Here is a 15014-nt window from a genome sequence, read left to right as displayed (position 1 = left end):
AGTATGGAACAAATACTTCCGAACACAGACTCTTGGCATGGCAGGAAGTAATGACATCTAAATTGTAAATCAAACAGAGGTATATTCCAAAGCAAAGCAATACCAAACTCTAGTGAATTTACCTCCTGATTTTACTAAGCCTATTCAATAGCATATAAAGACCATTCTCATGACTCCACATGTGTTTGGGGTCACTATAAGAGAATCATATCACCATAAACACACAATAAGGAAATCATTGGTCCAGCACACTTGACAATATCCTACCCCAGGAGGGATGTCAAGGCAGCTGAGTGGCAAACTATGTCTGAGAACAGTCTTTATCCACCTCAATATGAGTTTTTCCTTCTCTGTGTAGAGGTGCTCCATGGTCCCACCTTAAAACCATCCCAGGCTCCACAGATAATACCAACAGAGACTAGGAAGAACCATAAAGATACCAGGACCAGGCACTAGAGAAAAACAGCAGTGCAAATGTCTGAAAACTATACGGTAACTAAAATTGAAATCTGCGATAGTTATGTAGGTCTACATGCCACTAAAAGCAGGAAAAAATTCTGCCAAATTTAAATTTTATGTAATGATGACCTAAGAATTTCTAATATAAAGCACCAAATTATCAAGATATAGTAAGAAATGTTGTAAGAAATTTAAGGAAAGCACAATTCAAATGAGACACAAAAGACAATCACTTTATATCAACACCAAAGTAATCAAATGTGGAAAAACCTGAAAGAGATTTCTTAATTTGATGTTGACCTGGTTATACTATCTTTTGTTAGATTGATTTTGAATTTTGCATATTATTTTTAATTCATTAGCATTTTAAAGTGTATCCCAAAAAACATATGAAAATTTTTTACCAGCCATTCTAAGAACCACTTTTAATAAATAATATTCAGTAATTCTCAATAATTTTGAATACTAGCACATTGAAATTCATTGTTTCATTTTTTCCTGTATTTTCTGTACCATCTTGTAAGTTTCCCCTACTTTTTCTTAGATAGCTCTATATACATATTTCTTAAAATCCATAATGAATTCTACTAACATATTTGAAGGAAAACCTTATCTGATCTATGTCTAACATTTCCATTACTATAACAGGAAGAATAACTGATATTTCAAGAACTACATGTACGATTTGATGCAACCAGGAAAGTTCCATGTTAACTCTTCTTTAAATGCTTGTTATAATTTCCTAATGAAGTCCCAAGTTTTTGCTTGCTCTGAGGTTAATTACTGGCTGTTTCTTTTCACTAATGTTAGAGCCTCAGATTTGATATTCTTTCACAATAGCATTTGAAAAGCTGTCTAAATTTATGAAGTGATCCATGTCTCAGATCAGTGTTTCTCAACCTGTGGGTCACAATCGCCTTGCTATCAAGTGATACTTTCACATGGGTGGCCTATCAGATATCCCTCAAATCAGATGCTTACATTAATATTTATAACAGTAGTAAAATTATAATTTTAAAGTAGCAACAAAAATAATTTTATGGTTGGGGGTCATCACAACTTGAGGAACTTTATTAAAGGGTCACAGCATTAGGAAGTTTGAGTTCTTGAATGTATAATCTTTGTTGTATTCTTCTTGATAGTCTCGTTTGATCCCTTGTATCTCTTTGCCATTAGAGACACCTTCTCCTTTGTTCATTACAGATGTTGTTAATTGTTTTTGTGTCTAGCTAAATATCATCAGTTTGGTGTTTAGAGCTTCACCTTTATTTGTTTCAGGATATTTTTTAATTTTCCTGTGATTTTTGTTCCTCCAACCATCGTCTGTTTAGAAGTAGTCTGCTTGATTTCTTCATATTGGTTAATTTCCAAGTTCTTTTTGGTAATTAATATGTAATTTGTCTTCTGTGGTCATAAGAAATATTTATAACTTTAGTCTTCATAAATTTAATAACTTATTTTATGTTCTAATATTTGATCAATCCTAGAAATATTTCATGTTTAACCGAGAAGGAAACTTAATATACTTTAAACCTTAATATGATATAAAACAATCTACAGATTTAATGCAATCTGTTCCCAAACCTCAGTGGTATATGTTGCAGAAGTACGAAAATCTGTATGAAAATACATATCAAATCTCAGGAGAGCACCAAAACCAAAACAAACTGGAAAAAGAACAAAATTGGATTTGTGTTTTTTAAAGTTTTAGTAGATTCTTGGAATGAAGCTATCAGGTACTGGGCTTTCAGTTTTTATAAGACTATGGACTGATGAGTCTGCCTATGGAGTCGATCAAAGCTGTTGTTGCACATGTGTCCATTTTGTGCCAAGATAAAGGAGAGAGACAACATTTATGGGTTCCAATGACATTTATAAAGCACCACATTAGCAGAGTTGCTGATCCATCAAGGCTGTAGGAGAAGGACTCAGGAGCCTTGCTTTTCCTGGTAGCTCTGAGCAGGGACAGAAGAAGGGTTTATAAGCACAAAACCATAAATACTACTGTGTCAAGTTACAGTTACATTTTTCACCAATCAGGATTCAGGGATTAGGGGCTTTTCCTATGTGTTCCATTATTGTCAACTGGCAAAGACTGTTCAACCAATCAGATTCATTTATTGTTTTTGTTGTTAGGGACAGCCAGAATTTGGGGATTGTTGCTTAGAGAGGAATTTGGTTAGCTTCTGGACAGTCCCATTGGGAACTTCATGTGAACTTGAACATTGTTTCACCCTACAGGTAAAACGGAGTCTGAAGTCAAAATGGCTGTATTTAGGTCAAGTTGCTTTTGCCTGCTCCCTTCACTATGGTGAGTGATTTATTGTGATACAAGAACAAAGAAAAACACTCAGCTGGAATAGAATAAGAAGCCCAGAGATTAGCCCTCATTTATATAGTCTTATGATTCTCGAGAAGGGCATCAAAGATCACTTAACAGGGGGCCTGAGGCAGGCAATGTTTTCAAGAGTTTCTTCAACAAATGGGGCATGAACACCGGCTTTACATCTGCAGTGAATTAAAGTCAGACCCTCATAACTAAAACACTATACATGAAACTGAAACTATATTATAGCTCTGTTTATAAAAGAAAAACTGTTAGATGAAATGCAGAACATAATCTTCTTGGCATTGAGCTTGGCAATGGTTACAAAAACACCAACAATCAAGGAAACAAAAGAAAACAGGTACATTTTGTTTCTTTAAAATGAAAAGCTTTTGTATATCAGAGGACACTTTCAAAAGATTGAAAAGAAAATGGTAAATTTTTAGATTTTTAATGCCTCCTAAGACCAAGTATTAAAGGCTTGTTCCCTATGGAGTATTGGAAACTTCAAAATCTGGGATCTAGCTGAAGGAAGTCAGTTGATTAGAAGTATGCCCTTCAAAGTGAAGTTAAGATTCCAATCTTTTTCTTTCTCCCTCCTTCCCTTTTTTCTCCTCTCCCTTTCCCCTTTCCATCTTTGTTTCCTGGTTACTATGAGACAGACAAACTTCCTCCACCATAGTCTATTGGCATAACAAAATATTACACATGAGGCTGAAGAGCAATTGAGTCAAGTAACCATAGTTTGAAATCTTTGAATGCATGTGCTAAAATAAAAATTTCCTCCCTTTGATGTTCTCACATATTCTTTTCTCAGTATAAGAAAACTAATGTAACAGTCTACAAGGTGAGAAATAGTATTTGCAAATCCTGAATCTGATAAGGAATTGCTTTCCAGGATATTTATAATATTCTTAAAATCAAGAACAAAAACAATGCTTCTCCCCAATCAAGGCTCAGAAAACACTGGGGAAAAGAGGTTATAAAGCATGTAATCACCACAGGATGAGGAGGGGATCTGTGACATGTTGTCTTCTGGACACGACACAACACAATTTGTTGCCTGAATAAGATCAAACCAATTGAAATTTTAGCATGGGTTGGGGAGGGATCCCCAGGCCCCACATCTTGCTGAGGAGCTGCTGACAGTGTTGGCTTCTGACAGGAGAGTCACTTTTGTTGGACAATGTTTCCACTGTAGGTCCCAATGCCCCAGAGAAAAGCCTTACACGAATTCACAGATTCAACACTAACTGGACTCAAATATAATGGTGATAATAAGAATAATGTTAATTATGATGATGATGATGATGATAAAAATAAAAACAACAGCAATAATAATAAAGAGGGCCTGAAATTTAGTCGCAGAGATGGGTTGTTGGGTCATAAGGGTAGGACAAGAAGTAGTGAGGAAATGGATAAGATTGAAATATAACACATATATCTCTAAAATTTCAAAAGGATAGTTTAAATATTATTTTAAAAAGCTAATATCATAAAAAAGAAAAATGTAGCTATACCTATTATCTGTTGTAATTTCTGACATGAAAATATTCCCCTTATCCAAATACCAACTTTGAAAATATGTATATGAATGTAAATGGTTAAAAGATACTTTTGAGGTTAATTTTGTAAAGAAAATATAAATACAAATATACACATTTTTATAAGAAAAAGTAAGCAGAAAGTGTGCTTATTTTTCACATAGTCTAGCTTTTCTCTTAAAATAATCTAAATATAAGGCTTATTCAAATATTAAAATATTTTGGCAGATAATATGAATATTTTCTAAAGCAGATGACTGAATACACAGTCAGCATATAAAAAATGCTTAGCATCCTTAACTGCTATGGAAATACAAATCAACTACCATGATATACCATTGCATACTCATTAGAAGGGTTACTGTTTAAAAAAATTATAAGTAGAAACATGAGAAATTGAGAATATTTATTTTATGTATGTTATGGTAAGCAATCGTCCCTGAAAATAACAAAAACAAACAAATAAAAAAATCCTGAATTTTCGTATTTTTCAACAATTTCACTTCTGGGTACAGATGTAGAAAACTTGAGTGTAGCATAGCATCACTACTAACAATCTAAAAACTAGATACAACCCAAATATGCACAAAGAGATAAATGGTAAGCAAATGTGATCTCCATATGTAACAAAATTATTTTTAAAGTAGAAGGAAATTAGCACACTGTAGCTGTTGTCTCTTTGAGATATTATGGTAAGCAGAAAAATTAAGTCATGAAGAACAAATACTGCATGGTTTTGCTTGTATGAGACACCAAGCAGGTCATGAACAGAGACAGAAAGTAAGATGTTGGATGCCACATATTGGGAAGAAGATCTTGTTTAACAGATAGATTCCACTTTCTAAGATGAAAAGAATTATGGAGATGAATGACGATGGTTTCCTAACAATATAAAAGTCCTTAATTATTACTGACTATAATTCATGCAAGTAATAACACAGCAAAGGCTTTGATGTGTGAATTTTGCCAAAATAACCTATTTTTATTGTATCACTGTACACCTGGGAACATCTGAAACACATAGAATATAAAAATTTAGAAGAAAAAATAAGGACAAAACACTCAATTAAAAATTTATGGATTTTCTTAGACCCATCATAAAATTGAAGTCATGGTGAAAATTGCTCCATTGCTGGGCGGTGGTGGCGCACGCCTTTAATCCCAGCACTCGGGAGGCAGAGGCAGGCGGATCTCTGTGAGTTCGAGGCCAGGCTGGGCTACCAAGTGAGCTCCAGGAAAGGCACAAAGCTACGCAGAGAAACCCTGTCTCGAAAAACCAAAAAAAAAAAAAAAAAAAAAAAAAAAAAAAAAAAAAGAAAGAAAGAAAGAAAAAGAAAATTGCTCCATTGAAATCTTCAGAGGCAAGTGAATGTAGAGAATGATGGCCAAAGCAGAAGATATTGAAGCTACATTAACAAAGACTATTGGGGTCCAGCCCCTCACTAGCCTTTTCCCAGGGTCCATGGAAAGTCTACAACCAGCTGACAATCTAATCTTAGATGATATGAAATGAATATACATACATGGAACTCTTTAGTCCATTCATCACTTTATTCTTCTGAGTCAGTTCTCTCTCTGCACAGCTTCTATTCTGCTCTCTCACTTAGCTCCTTTCTTTCCTGATTTCTCTCTATATTTTTATGCTGTTTCCTCTATGTCCTATCTTAATTCCTTCATCTAGTTCTCTCCCACCTAGGTTCTCATTTATCTAGTTCTTTCCCATCTTAGCTCCTCTCCCATCTTAGTTCCTCTTTTTATTCTTCTAAGTTCCCTCTCTCATTCTTTCCCATCTAATTCTTTCCCATCTCCTTAGTTCTTCCCATCTTTTTCTTTCTGATCTAGTTCTTCCTCATCTTGTTCTTTCCATTTTCCGTCTCTTTCTTCTAGTCCCCCTCAAATCTCTGAATTATATACTCATACAAAGCAGTAGTCCTCTGGCCAAGGCAAGGTCACACAGGCTTGAGTTCTTTCAGGGTCAAACAGAGAAGGTTATAAGGTCCACACAAAGAGAGTAATTGTCAGCTATCATTTACAACCCAAAAGAGAAGTGACTAATGGGGAATACAATCAACTGAGGGCCAAATTCAGTTAACAGTTCGATAATGGAATTTATGTACTCAAACTATATTCTTAGAAATGGTAAGGTAAAATGTTAGGATTCTATAAGTCAATAAACCATGAGTGAAAATAAAACTGCCTTTTATTCCTTTGGAGCCATATCTCTCCTACCTTATCTTGGCTGTCACCATTTTTCTGGCAGACCAGAGGAAGGGTGCTAGGTAGCTAGGCACCTTGTGTCACAGCTTGGTGCACCTGGTACGTAAAAGCCCTTTAGTTCTGGGTAGATTGTTAAAGGGAGATCTGGAGCTAGAGATAGCACTTGGAGGAGAGGAAGGTTAAGTTTAATTAGCACATCTGCCTGGCTTATCTAAACTGCAGTCTGTTCTTAGACAATCTGGGAAGTACCTCAGATAATATACTTTTGTCCAGATATGGTCCTGGCTGAATGTTGCTTATGATGATAATTACAGAAAGGCCTGAAATGAGCAGTCTGGCTGTGTGACTGCTTTTTGCACACATGAATAAACAAACACACTCTTCTTAGAAAAATAATTATATGGAAGAGCTACAATAGCACACAAGAAATTCATTGCAGGAGACAGTTAATATTCAAAAGCCAATAACACCAAGACTTCCGTGAGTCTTGGCTTTACACTCTGGAAAGGCCCTTGGATTCTTCCAGGTATAGCTTTATCATAGTCAGCTGAACTCCTACTTCATATCTCTGCAGCTCACAGCACCACATGCTGGTAGGAAGACAGACATGCTAGTTTGCATTAACTGTTGAAGTTATGTCCTATACAAAGAGATGGAGAATTCTCCAATGTCTACAGTCTCAGCAGTCTCTCTACACACTTGTAGTTTATCTTTGGAAAACCAAGGACACTCTTAAGGTTAGAGGTGAAGACAGTCCTTTGCGGAGGGCAGTCATATTAATGTACAGTCCATGTTTTTTTTTTTTTTCAGAGCAAATGCCTACCTTCCAGTGAGAATGACTTTGCAAGAGCTGATCTCATGGAGGGAAGGGCATTTTCCCAAACTATCACCCCCCCCCCATACTCTTTCTCATATAAGAGGAGAAAAATTGAAGAATACTTGTGAAGCTCTTAACCAAGGACACATAGCTGCTTATATACTGAGATTTAATTATAGAACTGTAGAATCTTACACCAACCATCTTTCAATAGTCACAGAGTAGAGTACACACGTCACTGTCTCAGCCTCTCATTACATATTGCATAATCTATCTTTGACAATAAGGAAGCTGTAGCATATTTGCTTTCCTGTGTGTGTATGGGGGGATGTAGAGGATGTGGGCATGTGTGCCTATTTGTGAATGTGTGAGTGTAGATGTGTGTGATGTCATGCGTGCATGTGCAGATGGACACAAGAAGTCAACCTCTGGTGTGATTTCTCAGGTGCCCTTTACTTTGTTTTTGGAATCAGGGGTTCTCAATGGCCAGGAACTCATTGATTAAGGGATGTTGTCTAGTTAGTGGGCCCCAGCAATCCACCTGTCTCCATCTCTCCATTGCTGAGTTAGCAAGCAAGCACCATCATGTGTGGCTTTTTCTTTTTACTTGAGTGTTGAGGAGCAAACTTAAGTCTTTATTATTGCATGACAATAACGTTATCTATTGAATTACACCCCCATTTCCTGCAATGGTTTCTTGCGCCTATATAAGTGGACATATTCATATCAAAATATAAGCATCTACAGGCTCCACTACTCATCAAGGTATATATTTTCTATGCTCACTGGGGAATCTTCAGAGATATATAAATTTGAGTCTTCAAATTTATTCACTAAAAACATGAAACTAATTGCCTATTTATGGGAAAGAGGCTGAAGTTTTGCCAAATACTAAGATTTTGTTAAGTAGCATAGCTTTCTTGGAAGTGTGTGTAAATCAAAATATACATATATATGAATATGCATGTACACACTACATACCTAATACCTGATAATCTCTGTTCCCAAGTACCCTGAAGTATTATAAATGGCTGTTTAAAAACAGGAAAAGCCATCCGTTGGTTTATGAATTTGTGATAATCAGTTTATGCAATTACTTTTTGCACAAAATAAGCACATTTAATGGGTTCATTAGCATGAAGTTCACTAAACAAGCTCACAGTTATTAAAACAACTAAGTAATACATCGTAAGATTGAGTTATACAGTATAAATATAACTGCATGTTGGAAAAAAATATTATTTTCTAATATGTTACCAAGTTAGCCAGAAATATAAACATGTTTGAGAGGTACTCCAATATCGGGATGAAATTAATTAGCACCCAAGCATCACTCAAGGAAACTCTTGCCCATGAGAGTCTACTTTTATATAATAGCTCTGAGAAGTGTAGAGTATAAGGATGCACACTGCACCTACTTTGCTGAAATTTAGTTCTGTTCTCATTTAAGGCACCCAGGTTCTCATTACATTGAGAAGAAATGACTTCTGTACTTTTCTTTCAAAGTCTGCTAGCCACATCCAAGTCATTTTATTTCAAAGGTTCTTCTAGTAAATGAGGTATGCTATTTGATTATTGCTTAATTGCAGAGGAAAATAACCTATCTTTGAAAAGTTATTTGTCTGTTTCATATATTAGGTTAGTATAGGGTGGAGGCAAGATTTTCTTGTTGCTTCACTTGTACTTTGGTTTTATGCAAAGATTTTTGGTGTTTGTAGATGCAGAATGTGTGTGTGTGTGTGTGTGTGTGTGTGTCTGTGTGTGTGTGTGCGTGTGTGTGTGTGTGTGTGTAAATCCTTTTGTGCAGCATCTCACTGTTGCTGATGGAAAGAAGTGTGACTGTTTTTCCCTTTTATTGGAAATAGATTTTTTTCATGCAATATATTCTGATTAGTTTTCCCTCTCCCAACCCCTCCCAGTACCTCCCTGCCTATCTAGATCCATGACCCTTCTGTCTCTCATTGGAAAGCTAACAGGCATCTTTATAATAATATTAAATAAAATAATACAAAAAACAAGAACAATGACAAATAAAAACAAATCAGAACAGAGCCAAACAAACAGAAGTAAAAGAGCAAAAGAGAAACACAAGAAACACACATATCTTAAGGTGACATTTATATCCTACACTATCTATTACAATAGCATGTGAACAAGAATATGAAAAAAGACTTTTTTTAAAAAAAAAAACAAAAGTTTCTTTAATAAGTTTGACTAGAAGCACTATTCTGTATGTTCTTAGGTTTTTGTTTTTTTTTTGTTTGTTTGTTTTTTCAAGACAGGGTTTCTCTGTATAGCTTTGCGCCTTTCCTGGAGCTCACTTGGTAGCCCAGGCTGGTTCTTGGAGTTTTATGATAAAACACTCCCCTGTAGGCGTTGATTCAGAGAGTGTGTTAGTTTGCTGCAAACAATGCAAACAGCCAAGGGAGTAGGAAGATTTGTCTTCTAATATCATTCCCACTGTGCTAATACTGACCTTCCAGGGCTCACTAAACTTCTACTTATTTGTTTGGTTTTTAATTATCTGTTACTTAGGGGCAATTAAGTTTGCAAGACAGCTATAATAACTAGAGAAAATACTTCTAAAATTAATGTAGGGTGGTTAGAGTAGTACTTACCATATACTGGTAACAATTTTATAATTTACTAACATATATTGCATATACAATAACGTGTACAATTAGATAATTTTAGGAAAATACATATAGCTTTGCAGACACTCTTATAATTTTAAAATGAGTGTCATTATTCTTAGAAGAAATACTATAACTATTAGTACTCATTCTTAATTCTTCTCTACATTCTTTTTTATTTTTATTTTTATTTTTTTGGTTTTTGAGATAGGGTTTCTTTGTGTAGCTTTGGAGCCTGTCCTGGAACTCACTCTGTAGCTCAGGCTGGCCTGGAACTCACAGAGATCTGCCTGCCTCTGCCTCCTGAGTGCTGGGATTAAAGGCATATGCACTACTGCTGGGCTCTTCTCTACTTTCAATTGAGCACTAGACAATCTCTTATTTAATACATTCATGTTAAGTATATATACATGTGTGTATGAATATTTGGAACATTTAATATAAGTGGAAATACAAAATATGTGGCATTTGTGAATAGCTTCATTAATATAGACCATTTCCCATTTACATTATGAGTACTGTGCTTCATTCATTTTTATTGCCAAATCCTCTTCGATTGTGAGGACACACCATAGTTTATCCATTTTCAATTGATGGGCATTTATTTACATTTGTAGTTGGACTTCTGAATGTTATTTTAAAGAATACTTGCTAAAGAGATTTGTGTGAATTGATTTTCTTATTGCTCTTAGTCAGATAAGCAACAGAATCACTGAGAAACATATCAACTGTGTGTTAATATATGAAAAACTGTTATTCATTTTCTAAAGAACCTGCACTTTTCAAAATTTTAGACATCTAAGAATTTTAATTTATTTATAACTCTTTCAAAAATGTTATTTTCTTCATTTTGCTATAGTGATCCTATTTATTTGGATTTCCTAATTATAATCATCTAAATGGACATTAAGTTTTACTTTCCATTTCCTTAATGAATAAAGATGTGTTTATTCCTATTTTGTATTAGCTTATCTTGAAAATTAGCTGTTTAAGGTCTTTGACTACTGCATTAGTTACTTCTTTTGTGGCGGTGATAGTTTATCTGACAGAGGGGCAATTTACAGGAGGGCGGGTTTTTATGGCTCACAGTTTTGGGGAAGCAGCCATGATGCTGGAGACAGCAGAAAGCCGCTTGGCCCTTGGAGGAGGGAACTTGGAACAGCAGCTCCTCACATGGCATTATCCAGGAAACAGAAAGTTTGCCTGGAAGTAGAGAAAGGACATCCATAAGGCCTGATCCTGGGTAGCCTACCTGAGCCTGCAAGGCTGCATTTCCTAAAGGTGTGTAGCCTCCCAAACTTGCTCCTCCGTTTGGGGACTATGTGTCCAAACGCATGTACCTACAGGGGACAATTCACACTTAGACCATGACCTCCACATTCATCGGGGTTAGTTGTCTTTCTGTTACAGAGTTTCAGGTGCTCTTTATTCTAGACATAATCTGTAAACACATTTGTGTAAGAAATACCACTAGTCCATCTAAGGGTTATCATTTCAACTTCCTAACTTCATCATTTTCAATATAAACTATTTTAATTTTAATGAAACTTAAATTAAATTTTTTTACAGGTGCTTTTTGATGCAGTATATAGAAATTATTGCTTAACTCAAGGTCATTATAATTCACTCATGTTTTCTTCTAAGACCTTTAGATTGTGAACTCATTTTTTTTTTATCCAGGTTGAGATTTTTTTGTATATGGAATCAAAGAGGAATTTGATTTCATGCACGACAGAGTATCTGTTGTTCTGACATCTTTTCTTGAGACTTTTTCTCCCCATAACGTGACATAGCTACCCCCGAGCAATGAAGTAAGAATGTGTGGCCCCTAAGCTGTTTTCCACTGTTGTATAAATTTGAACTTAAATCAGTAGTGTGTTGTTATGATTATCCATCTTAGTTAGTTTTCTATTACCATGACAAAACGCTATGCTCAACTAATAAAAAGAAAGTGTTTTGAGGGCTTATAGTTTCAGAGAGTGAGTCCATGACCATCACAGCAGGGAGCAGCAGACCTGGAGGCATGGCACTCTGAGGCAGGCATGTAGCTGAGAGCCTACATACTTGTCCATCAGTATGAGGCAAAGGGGTAAATACTGCTGTATTAATGATACTAAGTCATTTATCAAAAATCATCAAATGCTCATTTATTTCAATTTTCTTTACTTTCAATAATATTTGTTAGTTTTCAAAGTATTTTAATCCATTTATGAAATATATATGAAATAATTTATACTTGTTGATATGATTATATCTGTACATAATTTCATTTAAAAATCATTATAACTTTTCCTTACATTGGATACAATAAAATACCATCATATTATCTTCCCCTCTAACATCTTCTGTGTTCCAACATGTCCCCTTCCCAACTTCATGGCCTTCTTTTTGTTGTTGTTGTTTTTAATGACCCACTAAAGCCAATTAAGGCTTCCCTTATGTGCATTGGTATGAGGTAATCTATTGGAGAAATTATTTTGGCCACTCCACGTAGTTAAAAGGATATTTATTTAATGGCGTAACTCACAAATTAAGTGAAAGGTAGGTCGCAGGGTCTGGGGAAGGTGTATCGCAGTCCAGCGGTGTTCTCCGGAGCTCTGCACAGTCCACCTTCACCATTCAGCGTTCCAGCACACAGAGAGCGCTGGCCCATCCAGCTCTCGGGTCTCCAGGCGCCTCCCCTGGCCCCGCCTCGTAGGCGTGACAGTTGCTAGAGTCTCAATGGGGGTTGGAACTTCCAGATCCAAGCTGGAATGGCTACCCACTACAGTAATCCCTTGCCAGAATTTAAAACATTTGAAAACTAAGAATGGTAACACCTTTAAAAAGAATAATTTTTCCCCTCTTTCAGCAACTATCAACTGCAGATAATTCCTTGGGCCTGAACTTAATTTCTTAATTCATTTTTTTTGCATTATTCATGCTTGTGAACTTTGGCTTCATTCAATCTGCTCAATATTTTGTGTAGTTTTTCAGGTATTATTTAGGATTTTATGTGTATGAGACTGTGCAAGACACAAATAATGGTGACTTAGCCTCTTATTTTCACTGAGTATGCCTTTGGAGACTTACCACTAACTTCAGATTTAAGAATATCGTTGTCGTTTAGTGTGTACATGTCATTACCTGCCCTTTTCTGTTTCATTTTTCTCAGTGAGAGATACCTATTAAATGTTCAAGAACCTTTTGTACATAGTGTTTTCTCTTGATGTTGTCAAATTTCTTCTTCTTCGTCCTCATCCTCTGAAATTTCAACCCCGATATGTCTAGATGTAGATATCCTGCTTGCTTTACACTGTTTCTATATTACACAGCTTTAATTCTTTCTAAATAATTAAAACTCGCAAACACTCATTTTCAAGAATTCTACCCGTTCCTGTTCTTCTCTGGGAACTATTAGGTTTCTATTGCTCCTCTCAATATTGTCTCACACATCACTGAGGCTCAGTTTATTTTTCTTTGTAATTTCTTTTGTTCCTCACACTGAATAACCTCCAATTTCCTCTCAGCATATCCACTGATTCTTTTTGCTGCTAGTTTAAGTTTGCTATTGAGTCTACTAAGTAAATGTCTTATTTTAAGTGTTGTAACTTTATCCATAGAAAAATGAGGGGGATGGTTCATTTAAATGAGTTATTATCACGGTACTATTTTTCTCTATATTGTAAAAACCCTATTCTCATGACTTTCTTTAATTTGAATATGTGCTTCTATGAAGATATTTAGAGTATGCCATGGCTGTTTTGCAGGCTCTGTCTAGTGGGTCAAATCACCAGGCTCTTAGTAGCCAGCTTTACTTCCCTTGTGAAGTCCACTTCATCATGTTTATGTCTCATTTTTTAAACAATTGTTATAAACCTTTTAAAATGTAATTACAAATGACAACTCTCCAAGTCATTATTTTCCTGCCTTCAGATTGTACTGTCAAAAACATATTCTGGCATTTTTATTTTGTTAAGATATTTTATTTATCTTTGTTGCTTTTTCATATGTATTAGTTTGTATTTAACATTTATCTTGAACTAATTTTAGGAAGTCTATATTACATATAGCATGTAGCCACTGAAGTATTACTTGGAAAGCTAGTAATCACCTTATTTTAGACAGTTCTTTCCTCAGGTGTCTTAAACTGGTAGGTATGTACATGATGAGGTCCTGTGTGTATAACTTGGTGTATGCTATCAGTGCTTAAGCATTTTATAAATTGGCTTCATCTTTTATTTTCTTCTAGCATTGGAACTCAAATCCACTGAGGTCAGGGAGAGTGGTCCTCCCAGCTCACTTCTGGACAGCATGCAGTCCTCTATTATAAAAAGCCTCCTTGATCCCCAGGAATATGTCAAATCCTCCAAAATCCCTGAAAAAAATCTCATTTTCAAGGTGTATTTTATTGAATATTATACTCATAAGAACAGACGCCTCCTTAGCACTTCAATGTGTGACATTAAGAATAAGTCGGACACTTATAGGTATGGTAAGTTAACATTAATTGAGATTGTGCTGAATTGTAATCGAGTCTCAACCCAAGTGTGATTATATGAGAACAAGATGTGGGACACAGACATACAGAGTGGGGACACAGACAAGGAAGCAAACAGTGATTGGAGAATCACAAGCTAAGGGATAGTCAGTAATATCTAAAACCACGAAGGAGTCCATTGCACTTCTTTAGAGAGAACATGATTCTGACATACAGGCTTTCACGTAGTGTTGGACCTAACTCCAACTGTCAGAAAAGAAATGTGAAGTTTGTGCTATTTTGTTACAAAGGCCTCCAGAAACTATAATAACATGCAAATCTTCCATTAAAAATTATGGTCCACGGTTTTGATTGTACCAGCTAGCTGTACGGCTTAAAAAAGCTAATTTACATAATTAGTTTTAAATCTCTTCCTGTTGTAGGCCTTTTTATGCCAAGAATTATCCCCATCAGTCAAAAAAAACAAGCAAAACTGCTCCCTCACCCCATCCCTTTTTCTCAGCCACCAACACCAGAGGCTTTCACTCTCTGGGAACGA

General features: G+C 35.6%; 1 long non-coding RNA gene across 1 annotated transcript; it reads left to right on the top strand.

Moving 5' to 3' along the window:
• The first annotated feature begins 2629 nt into the window (after positions 1–2629).
• On the top strand, positions 2630–14408 carry LOC143268956 (uncharacterized). Its single transcript, XR_013045206.1, has 2 exons — positions 2630–2770; positions 14228–14408. It is a non-coding gene; the product is annotated as an uncharacterized LOC143268956 (long non-coding RNA).
• The last annotated feature ends 606 nt before the right edge of the window (positions 14409–15014 follow it).

This window comes from Peromyscus maniculatus, chromosome 16 (genome assembly GCF_049852395.1).
Source record: "Peromyscus maniculatus bairdii isolate BWxNUB_F1_BW_parent chromosome 16, HU_Pman_BW_mat_3.1, whole genome shotgun sequence".
NCBI lineage: Eukaryota > Metazoa > Chordata > Mammalia > Rodentia > Cricetidae > Peromyscus > Peromyscus maniculatus.
The sequence above is the reverse complement of the archived record's forward strand: the minus strand, read 5'-3'. Positions and strand labels throughout refer to the sequence as shown.